This window comes from Haliaeetus albicilla, chromosome 8 (genome assembly GCF_947461875.1).
Source record: "Haliaeetus albicilla chromosome 8, bHalAlb1.1, whole genome shotgun sequence".
In the NCBI taxonomy this organism is placed as follows: Eukaryota; Metazoa; Chordata; class Aves; order Accipitriformes; family Accipitridae; genus Haliaeetus; species Haliaeetus albicilla.
In genome coordinates, this window is record NC_091490.1 from 25,578,557 (window position 1) to 25,592,455 (window position 13,899).

Consider the following 13,899-nt stretch of genomic DNA (forward strand, 5'->3'; position numbering starts at 1 on the left):
TGTTTGGGACTTTCCCCTCAAAATCAATTCACTTACAAGGTAAGTTTAAGTTTTTGTGACACAGTGTTTTCTTTCTTTTTTTTTTTTTTTAAAAAAGCATGTTTCAGTCAAAAAGCTGTAATCAACTTGAACTGAAATGACACAGTTTCCCCTGCCCTCGCCTGCCTGGCAACAGTGTGTGCAGCCCCAGGGAAAGTTCTAAAACCAACACAGTGACCCAGTGAAAATCCTGTAAGGAGGAAGACAGCATTAAAGATGTCCATTAAGTAGTGTTTACATATACTGCTGAGGTGAATTACAAAACTCCCCAGAAGTATTTGCAATCTGATGGTTTAGGAAAGCCACCTGGGAATTGTACCTCAGGCAAAAGATGTTATGCCAGTAACAAAATTAGCAGCTGTACCTTACCCCCTGGAGCTCATCTTCTCTTCTTCAAGCCCTAGGAACCAGAGCTGCAGAGGCAGAGAGGCATGCCCATGGCACACAGCCTTTCCTGTTTCCTCTCATTGGTACAAGTCTGCAGAATGACGACACAGATTTATTCAAAGGAGACATTGTGGAAGCAGACCTGGATGCAAGTGACAGAGCTGGAGGCATCTCACTGTAATTAACGAGTACTGAAACAAGTAGTTATGTTGCACATGTCTAATGAATAGGAATTAGTCATGTCTCTGATTCTTGGGCAGCTATTTATGCTACTTATCTGATATTTTAAAGGAAACTGCACTATTTTCTAGTCCAAAGAGAGATGGATGGGTAAAACAAGAACTGACTTCTGCCTTTGACTAAACATTAGGAAACTGGTTTCCAAGTTTGGAAGTGTCTTTAATTTTATACTTTCTTTGAGTTTTCCTGACTTCAGTCAGGAGGTGAAATGCCAGAAATACCCAGAGACACCCTATCTAACCAGATGGTTTCTCCACAGGCATCGCAGCCCGACGGGTGTTTTTCCAAACCACCCCTGAACTCTGAACCTTCAAATCATTTACAGATCTCTTCCACTCAGAGATGAAACCACATCCCTGCATGACTTGTGAAAGCAGGAGCATGGTGGAGAGCCTGGATCAGCAGAGCTCCTGTGCATAGTCCAGCTGCTTTGCAAACGTGGCTGGAGCAACTGTGAAGGCTGCTGTGGTCTCAGTTGCCTTCTGGAGCTGGGAACGGAGGAGCTGTGGATGCAATCGCTGTGTCAGACTCTGCTTGTCCTGGATGCTGTTGATGTCTGTGGGGCTAAGCACAAGCTGGACACCCATTAGCTCTGTAATTACCCAAACGTTCACCTCTTCTGCTCAGGCTGGAGCCTGAATGGAGCTTAACTAGCCAAAGGCAACTGGGAGACCCTAAATTTCAAATTGCAAGGACTGTCTGGTCTGACAGTATTTTCTGTAAGAAACTAAAGCCATCTGTCCTTGGTGATAAGCTCGTTTTTATTATGAAATATAACAGTTGTATTGTACATGACTGTTCTGTACACTGCAATTTACAGAGTTGCTCTGGTGACTGCTGTCATTGACAGGGTGCCCTTTACAACGGGATTTGTATAACATCAAAATTTTCATGATTCTAAGGGAGCAGAAAAAGAAATATTTCCATGGTTGAAAATTCCTGTTAGGTAACTTTGATTGAAGTGTGTACAAGATTGCATGTCAAAACATTTTTATTGTTAGCTGGCGGGAATTACGTTGACTGACAGCAGCAGTTTAACAACTGAGATGCAGTATAGTTTGTTACTTTACTTGTTTTTCCATAGATCAGCTCTGTATTTTCGGAGACTATCATTTTGAAGTTATAAACCTATCTTTCGAAATGCATACTCCCTTCCTCCCACTTTCAGTATCTTTATCAAGTTGGCACAAGACGAGCAATAAAAGACATTAAAAAATAATGCTTCAATTTTGTCTTGTTATATTGTGTCAGGGTATGATGGCCGCTTCATAACATAACCAATTTGACTACAGGAAATACAGTTAAAATGAAAATGAGCAACACTTTGGGGTTGGGTTTTTCATAACTTAGGACCCGATTCTGTTTCCCTAGTTAGGCAGTTAATCAAGATGCTCCCAAGAGAGGTCCTGGTGGAAAGCAAATGGAGTTTTACACCAAACGGAGCTATTAAAGGGAAAACTAGTCGATAGGACAGAAAAAAGACAAGACGTAGCAGTGGGTTTGTCCAGTAAAACGTCACTTTTAAAAGCCAGCCGGCATTACTCGTGTGCATTGCTTACGCCGCATTCTAAACTCTCTTTCCTCATCCACGTACAAACGAACGCAGCGCCCACGGTGCGTGGCCGCGCTCTCAGCTGCCGGTCCCAGCCCGGCGGCGGGGCACGGGAACGCGGCCGCACGGCCCCGCTGCCCGCCGCAGCGGCCCCCTCGCTCCCCGCCGCAGCAGCCCGCCCGCTGCCCGCCGCAGCGGCCCCCTCGCTCCCCGCCGCAGCAGCCCGCTGGCTCCCCGCCGCCCGCTAGGTGGCGGGCGAGGCGCTGTCATGGCAGGCGCGTTCCCCGCCGCCCCCCCGCCGGCGGCCGCCTCCCGCCGTGGGGACGCGCCTCAGGTGCTGCAGCCGCCTGCCCAGAGTGAGAAGAAAGGGTAGCTTGCTTTCACCAGACCGAGGGTGGGTAAAAAAACCGATTAACTCCCCGTTTCCTCCACTGCTGTGAAGCCCTATCGCTCGAACTTCAGGGGCTCCGAACAGTAATGTGTCCTGTGCCTTGGATCCTTTGGTCTGCGAGCTAAGGAAAACCATTCCCTCAGAGTTCACCTTTTGTTTACTATCTTCACTTGAAAATATTACCTGCTATCACGCAATCATCCTGAAAAATCCCAAAATCTTTTCCCCGGAGCCTTCGCCACCCGTGCGCACGGCTACTTACCGAAAAGCCTCTCATATCACCGGTGATACTCAGAAGTGGGAGCCTGTGAAATCCGCCGCATCAGGCTGTGATGACATCTCCATCCACGTTTAGGTTTTCCACATTTATTTTACCTCTACTCCTGATTTTGCTCCCAAGAAAATGTTTCTTCAGCGTTTTTGCAGCTTGCTTCAGCATAAAGACCGCAGCTGTAAAACAGCACGTGTGAAAGCTACAGAAATGTTTAGGACAGGAATCTTCTAATGAGATTGGCCTACTTGTCAGTTTGTTAGCATACACAATGTTTTATCAAGGAAGTCATATTAACTACGCTGCCGACATTGCATTAATATCTCTTGCTTCCTGCCTGTTCACGTTACTAACCTAAGCGGCTGTGTCATACTTGTGTGCCAAAGTCACAAAAACTGACTTAAAAGCCTCTCAGAGATGCTGAGGCAGTTGAGTTCATCTGAATTTGTGTTTCTGCAGCAGTCTGCTCTGGTGGGACTCCCACATTTCAGAACAAAAGCATGCTTTTTACTCAATCTCTCACATCTGACACGTTCTTAATGTTTCCTGGATTAGGTCTGAGTCGCCATGCACAGAATGAACTATAACAGCCTAATTTGGGATCTAATTGGGCCAGAATGACTGAAGAGTAACTTCAGGAAGGTCATGAGCTTCTGCTTTTTGCTCCAGCACCACAAAAAAGCAGTGCCAGTGCTCAGTGTCAAGACACACTGGAAATGAAAGCAGTCTGGGATTGCAGTTAACCCAGGATTCACGGTATCAGGGCAATTAACAGTGCTATAAAATGCTAGCAGAGAAGGTGGACAGATATAAAGGAAAGGGAAAAAGAAAAGGAAGAGAGCAAGATAAGGAGAAACAAAAAATTATTCAAGAGTTATATATAGGGGAGTTATGAGGTACTGGTCTTCATTTTTGGAGCCTCTTCATGTGTGTGCACAAGGGCCTGCACGTGCGTGTTGCCCCAGCACATGACCATAGTAGCTGCTGCTGGAGAACAAGTAAGAAAAGGAAATGTGGAAGGAGACGGTGAAGAGAAAAGGGAAGTTCTCTAGAATAAGGAAGCCTGTTATTTTTTACTTGTCTTAGAAGACTGATGGACTTTTATAAACTTGCATAGCTTCCACACGGAAGAACTGATTGTTTTGAAAACGAATGCAGAGATTCACTGCTGGGTAGAGCTATTTCAAAGCAGTAAAACAGCTGGCTCTTTAAAATGTTTTTGAACAGTAACACTGCAAAACTCTTAACAGTAGCAGCACAAATAAGGCAGCATTAACGAATTCAGTTCTTGCTGGTAAAATACTGCTGTGCTTTTGAAGTAAAAATTTCACACTGGTTTTGTTTGTTTTCTAGGAGTTCATCTCCCTTTTTCACTTTCTTTTAATCGAATGGGATTTTGATTCTGCCTGTCATTTTGAAGTAGACTGGAAAAGAGGGAAAGGCCCCTGTGAGAAATGAATTTAACAACCAAATGCTGCCCCTGAGAAACCAGAGTGGTTCCTCTGTGCCAGGGGCCACCCGCGCAGAACAGGGGGGCTGTACGCTGCTCACAGGCTTAGCGTTGCCCAGCTCCCATTTGGGCTTCAAAGGTCATTGGCAACATTTTTTAAAATGTTCTGATATTTTAGAGATTTGAAAGTCTGTCCACAAGAGTCATGAGGAGCTCTGGGTGGTGGAACCTTTTGGCTGTCCCTTATTTCATTTAGGTGCCTAAGGAAAAGCTAACACCTAGTATGAATCTTGCATCAGTGCCCAGTTGTCAAGTTCTGTTCAGGTTTTCTCTTAGAAAAACTGAAACAAAATCCTGTACTTTCAGTACTGTCAACACACATGAAGTTTCAGTTCAAACTGAATTAAAATCATTAAGATCTATTCAACATGAGTTTGGCTCTGCCTGAGTTGCCAGGATGCCTTATTTCAAGTTGAGAGGAAGTTTGGGGTTGGTTTTTGTTTTGGTTGATTGTGGTTTCTTTGGTAAAAAGGTTGTGTCCAAGTCCCGCTATCCAGGACTGCAAAGGTCACCCTGCTTGCGCCCAAGGGCAAATCCTAGAGAAATAGGCCACTCACTCAGAAAAAACTCCTACCTCCACATCCAGCATATTGTTTCCTTATCAGGAGATACCAGTTTTGGAAGAACTCGATTTCAGAGTATGAAGCAGTTCCACAGACCACTTAGGCTTGACCTTCAAATACCTTAGATAGATACAAGCCTTGAAAATGACCCTCTGCACCCTGTGGGAACTTTTGTGGGAAAAAAAAGTACTGGCCAGGGGGTATATTCTTGACTGTGTTGTTGAGTCAATGAATTGCAGTGCTCTAAAGCAGCTGAAGCCTTAGTTAACCATGAATAGCTTTTCTTAATCTAGGAAAAGAGAGTAACAGTACTAAGACTGACAGTTTGTGAATGTCTATGTTAAATATATGCATGCCCATATATGACAGGAAAGGAAAAGGAGCCCAGAAGTGGAAGAGCAATTTTGTATTCCAGTGTCTGTTATGTGGGAAGAGCAAGGAGCCGAGGTGACATACCCAGGAGCAGACCCATGGCTTCTGTTGCGTTGCTCAGAGTCCTGGCAGGATGATGGGCCCAGTGCCACATGGACATCCCAATGCCCCCCCAAGAGGCTGCCAGGAACCTGGCAGGGGAAACAGCTGGAGTGGCTAGAAAGCCCATCCAGCTCTCATTGGCAGCATTTTCAGCATTGCAAAAGCTTGCCTACCTGAACTTGCACCGTCAATGCTTCAATGTGACGTGCCCAGAAACAAGGAGAGGCTTTGCCAGACCTTCCCAGCAGCACAGGAGTGGAATATGGATCTGGGACAAGCGTGACTTTTGTCTTCACTAAAGCTAATCCCAACACTATGCAGGCAAGCACCCTCAATGAGAGATAGGGACAATAAATTCTGTGGCTTTGTTTAAGCATCGACATTTGGGTATTTGGGGCAAAATGCTTCACAGAAGCAAAGGCACTGATTTATCTTTTCTTCCATCTTTATATTTTGATTTCAAAATACATCTTTTTCATGAAGTGTCTGTGCTACCCATTACAAACCTGAACAGTTATTGTGGCTCATCTATCACATACCTGTTTGCAGCACACTACGCTGTGATCTGCTTTCACAGCATTTAGAATGTGCAGCTGCCAATGGGAATGTAGGAGGGATCAGCATTGAGGGATTTGCATTTAGCATCGCCTACTGGAATCCCAAAACTAAAAATGAGCCAGAGGAAAACAGCAGTGCTCTGCTTTGCATACACTTATGGCCAATGAGCAATTCCAAGGATCCAGGTCTGATTTCACAATTCTGCACATGCACCCCTGCAAATCTTTTCAATATCTGCAGTGATAAATGTGTAGGCATCTGAGGGTTGGATTCAGATCTGAAATTAATATTTACTTCTATCAATTAGGAGTAGACAAATGCTCTATGATCATTACCCTAATAAAACCAGAACTTTACCTGTGGAATTGAAAAATTGTGTTTGAAGAGAACAATCACAAGATCTTTAAGTATGCTTAAGTTCCTCTAACTCCCACTGATTTCAGTACAGGCACCTAAACTGAAGTTAAATATGTAAATACTTGTCCCTATTGTATTAGGCCGGAGAGAGAATTTTGTTCCTGTTAAGATTATTGCTACTGTGACATGAAACTGTATGACATGAAACTGTGTGACATAAAGTAAATGAATATAGCAAGAAAGTCAAAATGTCCATGAAAAATATGTTCACATACCTGCTCTACCTTCCTAGACCTTTCTTTCTTCCTTTGCTTATTTGTTGTGCTTCTTCCTATTATCTGTTTTGGTCACTCTCAACAGGAAAACCTCATTATAGTAGGTTTTCTCCAAATTGATGCCAGCTAATTTAATTTCAGGCAGAAATTGAACCTTGTTAGGACTGGCTAATTCTTGCAGCTTTTCTGATTTGAGCTCCAGGCCCTAATATAAGGGAAATATTTAACAGTACTTTGTAAATTGTCTTAGTAGTAGGAATATGACTTCGAGACCAACTGTAAAGCCTACAGCAACTTTATGATCATGAGTATTTACACAGCTAACTAACCCAGAGAGTTTTCATCAGCCAGCCAGGCACAGGAACAGGTCACCCAGCTTCTGTGGCCAGTTCGCTCGGGGTTTATCTTGTGAAATTGGAAGACTTGCCACAACACTCCTCTAGTCACTTTAGCAATAATTTCTTGGGCGAACTGTTCATGAGATGATAGCCTCAAACCACAAAAGAAGCTTCGAACTTTTAGTCAAAAAGCACTTTCTTTCTTTTCTTTTGTCTAAGGGCTAAGTGTTCTGTGCAAGTTCTTGACTATGAATAGCTTACCCTGCCTTCTAACCCACGGGCTGAGGCAGTGCTGTAAGCTGGCCCCATATAACCATCCCCACACAGCTCTGCCACTCACCCGCTGACCCCAGGCACTCACTGCTATCCATCAGTGTGGTATTGTTATCCCAGCCCTACTCACATATTAGGGAAATTAATCTTTTTTTGTTTGTTTATTTTTTGCATGTCGCAGATATATTCTCTCTCACTTAGGCAAAGCATACCAGATGTATATGTGGACATAACTGTCTGTATCATTTCTGAATTCCTCAGCACTCCTTGGGATCATACTTAGGCCCATACTTAGTTTGTCAAAACCTGAAGAAAATCTCTCCCTTTGCATCATTTCACTGATTTGCATCAAATGATTTTGCATCATTTTACTGATTGATGGTCTGATCCTTACTGTCTGATATTTTCTTTTGTGAGTGCAACATAAACTTGGGTGCAATTGAGCCTCCTGTTTCACCTTCATTGGAAAAGCTGATCTTATGACTGGGCTTGTAAATGTTCTTGATCACTTTGCAAGGTTGCAGTGTAGCATATGGGGCTTAGAATTCCAGTCACAGGGTCCATCAATGATTTACTATTTAACAAGAAAATGACGTTTGCCAATCACATCTATTGTAAATTTACGCAGCCATATTTCCCCCAGCTATCTATGCGAAGTGGACAGATACTGTATTAACAGCTCAACATGTCTCCAGGTATTTTTAATCCCTTTCCTCCCAGTCTGTTCTTCTAGCAGGCAATCAGCTTAGGTCAGACTCACCCCAGTGGCGCAGCACAGCAGTCTGCGCTTAGAGGCAGAAAATCTGAATCTTCGCACTGCTGACCTTATTGTTTTACAGGCTATGGATTGCAAGTCATCAGGTTTCAGCAGTTCAAAGAGATTGACTTCTGGAAAAGAAAAGCAGAAAGAAGGAATGAAGTCGTACACAGATGAGGGCACTATTGCAACTGAACTGACCAACAGCATTAGGCTGATTTCATGTAATGCGGATAAATAGGAATGAAAAGTGGTTCTCTAATCTCTTCTACGCAACATCGGAACACAGCCAGCCAGAAGTTTGCAGCACATCAGTGTGCCCACGTGGCCTGCAGAGAAGGGGGTGGTGGCGAGGACCACAGCAAGGGTTAGGTGAGACAGGTGTCCTCCTCCAGGGGCTCCAAATGGAGCAGAAGCTCCATGTTTATCCCCATGGGCCCAAGCCCACCTTATGCTTTGGTCTAGACAGAGCAAGAGGCACCACCTAGTACCAAAGCCAGGGTGGAATGAGTAACAGGGTTGGTAACAAGCCCACCAGCCCTGTTCAGGCTGCTCCAGGATGGGAAAACAGTGACAGCAGATGGCAGTGCCCAGGTGAGGGCTGGGGGTTGCTGAGCAGCTTCTCAGGGCCATTTGACTGTCGAAGGGCAGTGGGGATGGGAAGGGCAATGTGAACAGCTAGAGCAGAGAGCCTGAGCGCCCTGGAGGCAGGGTGAGGCCACCTCTGACAGACCTGTCTGAATCTCCCAGACCTAAGTGCCCACCACTTCCCTCTGGCTCTGGTGCAGGACAGAGGGAGCTGTTCCAAATATTTAAAACAAAGATGGAAAAATAACACGTTTGGCTGGAAGAAGGGTTTTGCAAAATTTCATAAACTCATCATGGGGATTTATTTAAATACTAGGCTTCGAAAGTTGCATAACAAGCAAATAGATGCAGATAATTTTTATGCATCTCACCAGCACTACAAACAAGACTCTTTTTTCCAACACTCAATCACAGTATTGAAAATATGTTTCCTCCCTTGAGATACTGGTAATCAAGATTGTCAAAACAGGATTTTTATTTTTTTTTTTAATTCTTCAAGCTGGGAATATTTAAGACAACTTCGAGAAGATCTTTGTTTACATTTTTGTTTTCTATGTCTCCTTTCATAAATATATTTAATGCAATCCATGCAAGACAAATAAGACCAGTTGTGTCCCAAACATACTCACCTACTGCAATGAACTTACTCTATATAAACACATACACATCCACCCTTGTGCATTAACTCAGAAATGTGGCAAATGTGGTACCCTCTCGAGACCATGAATTGCAGGAGACCAGTGTCTCTCTGTCCCTCTCCACAGCAGGGACCTGAGATCCACTGAAGCTTTGACCTTGCTCAGCAACCTGTGCTACTCAGCTGTGCCTCCTGGTCTTTCTAATAAAGTATGGTAGCAAAATCTAGCTTTTTTTTTTTTTGCTACGTTTAAATTGCAGGTTTTGTTTGCCCTTTGTTCCTGTTATTATATTGTATTTATCAAAACTGCGGCATCAAATGTCTGAAGTGCTACAGGCTGGAGGAGAGTAAAAGTAACAACCAGCAATGCAAATTAGCAAAAATTCTAATTTTGAGTCCTGTTGTACTTGAACCTGATGCTCATCCCAGCCTGGAAAACTTCTTCAAAGGGAAGCAGCATAATCCCAGCCAAAACTAGGAAAAGGGCAGTGACAACCAGTTGAGAGTATGTGACCACATCCTCCAGTTCCTCAATCAGAGTCATCATTTTTCTCATCTCACAAACAGAAAAGTCCTGTTAGAAGATATCTAGCAAAGAGCTCTCCTCTCCTCACCAGCAGCCCTCTGCTCTCCAGATGAGCCACAGCTCAATACAGTTGCATACATTTCTACTGGCTTTTCTTTAAAGTATCTTTAACTTTAAACACTTTAAAGTGTTTTTCACTGGCTTGGCTTCTTTTTGATGTTGCTATACTTACAGAGTGAAATGGACATTCTACCTTTCGTTCAAACGGAGATGGTATTTCCCTAGAAAATGGTTTCATTTTCCCTAGAAATGTTTTCATTTTCACAAAAGAGTCAATGAAACTAAATTTCTGAAGTTACGTATAACTTGCCAAGGTTTAGGTTAACAACAGAAATAGTTTGGAAAAGTATACTTTTGTGGTTTTATTAACAACTGCTTTTCTCTACAATTCTTAACATTTTATGATATTTCATGTAGTAAGAATTTTAAGACATCAGTGTTAACAACATGGCACTCTGATTCAGGATACACCGTTTGATATTAGACTCATCAGGCCTTTAGGACACAGGTTAGGCTATGAATTTTAAGGGTATTTTTTGAGAAACTATTTGCAAATGAGATGTATTCCAAATGTTTGCTCATTTAATTAGAACATAAAAGATTTTTCTCTTTGACTGGAGCTTGCTTCTGACCCTTCTTGCCTGTGTGTGGTTTGTATTGTTCTTGGCTAATGAGATCTAGGATATGTACTAAACATTTACACATTAAAGGCATCCTTCATTCAGCATGAAGGTGTTGATACATCAAGGATACCTCAAACATGCTGAGATTCCAACAACTTGTCAGACAAATTAGCACCTTACCAATCGGGGGTAAAATTGAGTTTCACATTTCTCCCTGGTGGGAAGAAAAAAAAAATCAAAAATCACTGTAGTTTAATGCTTTCTTTGTAAATACGAACACAAAAGGCTTTATCACCTCTGTAGTGTAAATTATAGCCCTGACCAACTATCTGATTTTTAATTCACTGGTTTTAAATGATCCCAGGCAGTTCAGAGCAAATCAATTGTGTCATTCCTCTCTTAGGGCAGACATCTCCCCTCTTTTATTTCTTTCACAATTATTTAAAATCTACACCTATATTTTAAAATGGAAGAAAGTCAAAGTCTCAAATCTGTATGTTCCACTAGCATATAACTACCAGGGGTTTTTAACCAAAACTCTAAGGAGTATGTAGAATTAAGGGACTGTATGGCAATGAAACTATAAAGGTTAAATTCTTCAGTTTTCTTTTTTTTTTCAGCTGACTGGCACTGAAAGTTAGTGCTCAGTGCTTCAGATTGCTGGCACTCTGCATGAGACATTCAGAGCACCAGAAAGACCTACTGTCAGATAATCCAACCTAATCAAGTATCCCAATCGAATAGCTGGGCTGGGAGTAAGGTTAGGATCAACCTTAGGTGCTGTAGACACTGCAGCATGAACCAATGACCATCCTGTACCTCTAAGTCGCAAATCATGTATGTACTCGAGAGACCATGACATAAATTGCTGCCTACACAAGATTTGGGGAAGGGGGGTTACTATCATAAACCTCTAAGATAGGAATTATTCATGCATCAAAAGGGCTTTCTTGAACTTACATACCTCACCATGATCCCATCACAAACATACATTTTCCAAGATTATGAGGTCAGCAAATCAAATCAACCTATAATCAAAGCAGAAGGGGGCCTAAGGTTTCTACAGAGATCAGGTATGTACCTGGAGGTCACTCCGTTTCCCCTTGGCAGCTTCTTCATTCTCAATAATCTCAAATTGAGCAGATTTTTTTTAAATACAGGAAAGACATCTGTGGAGGACCTGCCTGGTTGAAGTTGCTTGAAACTCCTTTCAGAAGGAACTGTCATCACACTAATGAATTTTATCATCAGCCCTTCTTCATTTATCATTAAACCCTAGTATCTAAACAAAAAATACATACCTTCCTGTTCCACACCTGGGTATCTGCTCAATGTGACTGTTATCCTATAGCCACAACTTCCCCTTAACTAAGACAGGGCACCTTAACTGGCATCCTGTGTGCAATCACCTTTGTTCAAAGATTCAAAGATCAATTAAACTCATTACAGAATAGCTGCCTGGGAAAAGAGTGTTACGAGAAGCAGGTATTTAATTCTGAAGATGCCTATTCCTTTTCTGCATGTGTGTTTTTCAGAGTTCTCACTACAACAAAATGAGTAGGGCTGTTAGTGCCCAGCATCCTTAACAAGGCAGACAAGGGCTGCTGAAGCAGAGATATAGGATTGAATGCTGACCGTATGGGCATTGCACAGGCCTGTCAGACTTGTAAACAAGATTCTTATACAAAGAACTTAATACATACAGAAATCTGGAGAAAATCAAAGCTTTCTATTTTTCATAGTACATATTTATATGGAAATTCAGAGCAGCGCTCCTGCTCAGTAACATATATTACATATATTAAAACACTTGCACGGGTTTTTGCCTCAAGAGAAAAAAAATCGCAAAGAAAAAGTTGTAGAATGTTTAAATGCTTAAAAAAGAAATTTTGGTTCCCATACATATAGTGAAATGATTTATAAACATGTAATTAAAAGGAACTGATTCACTGACAGGATCGTAATTCTGTAGATAAGTGTTGGTATTTGACTAAAACAATAATTGCAAGCACTAATTTTATACGGTCTGTTGCATGGCTACTGGAATCAAGTAGTGAAGAGGATCACAGTTCCTTATTAGTTAGGACCACCTAGTGTGATGGAAAGCTTGAATGATCAAAGAGAAGACAGTTTTATGCTGCAGATGTTGATATACTCATGAGCTTTCTAGCACGTTTTAAGATCCAGTATGAACACTTGACATACTAACTACTGAACAGGGAAATGAGTGTAGTATCAGACTACAAAAGTTTTGTTTGCATCAAAGTTAAGTGAATAATATTCAGTATTATATTCCTATTCCCTATTGTGTCACAAAATACTTTTGTGTTAGTACCAGAGCTCAACAACTTATTTTTGCCTACCTTAATCAAGAATAAATGAACCTTTTTTCCTAATACCAAAGCATGAGAGATCCTATCCTGCTTTCTCTGAATATCCACAGTGATCACTGGGTCGATGGGCTGAAAAAAATTCAGGACATAATCTCTTTGTAGAAATCCATAGTAATCCAGAATAATTATTTATTTTTCATAACTTGGTCATCCAGTCCCACAGAATTGTTTCTGTGTCTTAACTGAATAGCTGAAATGTTTCAAATAGAACTATTTAGGGTGTCTCTGCAGTATTGTTGGTCATGCCTGGACTCATACAAGGCACAGCCTTTCCTTAAAGCACTTTTGTGAACAAAAACCTGTTCCCATGAATGTCTGTAAATACTAGCAGAAACACAGATATGATTGAAGCAAGCTCTGCTTTGGAACTGAAGCACAACTGAACAGTAAGTATTGTCTTGCAGAATTCAAGTGGCTCTAAATTCTATAAGCAAATCTTTAATTTATTCACGTATATCTGAAGGTTTTTGTTGTTGTTGCTGTTCAGCAGGTCATAGCTTTTGATTCTGTGATTCATCAAATCAAATCTACTCTGTGGATATAGAAAAGCCTTCTAGTTCAAGTGAGAGGTGCTGGAAACAAATCTGTGTTAAGAAACTTGAACATTAATTTTAGACTCTATCTTAAATTATGACTCAATAAGAGTAGCGATCTCCTTTGAGCAAGCTTTTGTTTAACATAACTGAGGCATGTAAGCAGGAGACACTCAGTCAAATAACAACCTGATGCTTCCAGAAAGGGCAAGTTTTACTAAACAGTTTTACCCTCCCTACATACCAGTTCAGCATTTCTCTTTGAAAGCTCATCATAACTCTTAGCCTGACCGCTTCTAAATTCTCTAAAGTCACTAGAATCTTAAACGGTTAAGTACCTTGTTATATCAGGTATAATTTTTATATTTAATATGTTGATGTTTATATTTATACTACACATTTAATATATATTGTTATATAAACAAGGAATATATTTAATGTCTCCTCACTAAATAAGCAACATACAATAGCTGGAAAAATATTCATAGATATTAGGTTTGGATTCTCTGAAGTCTGGAACCTAGCAAATAGAACTCAATATAAAATGGACAACT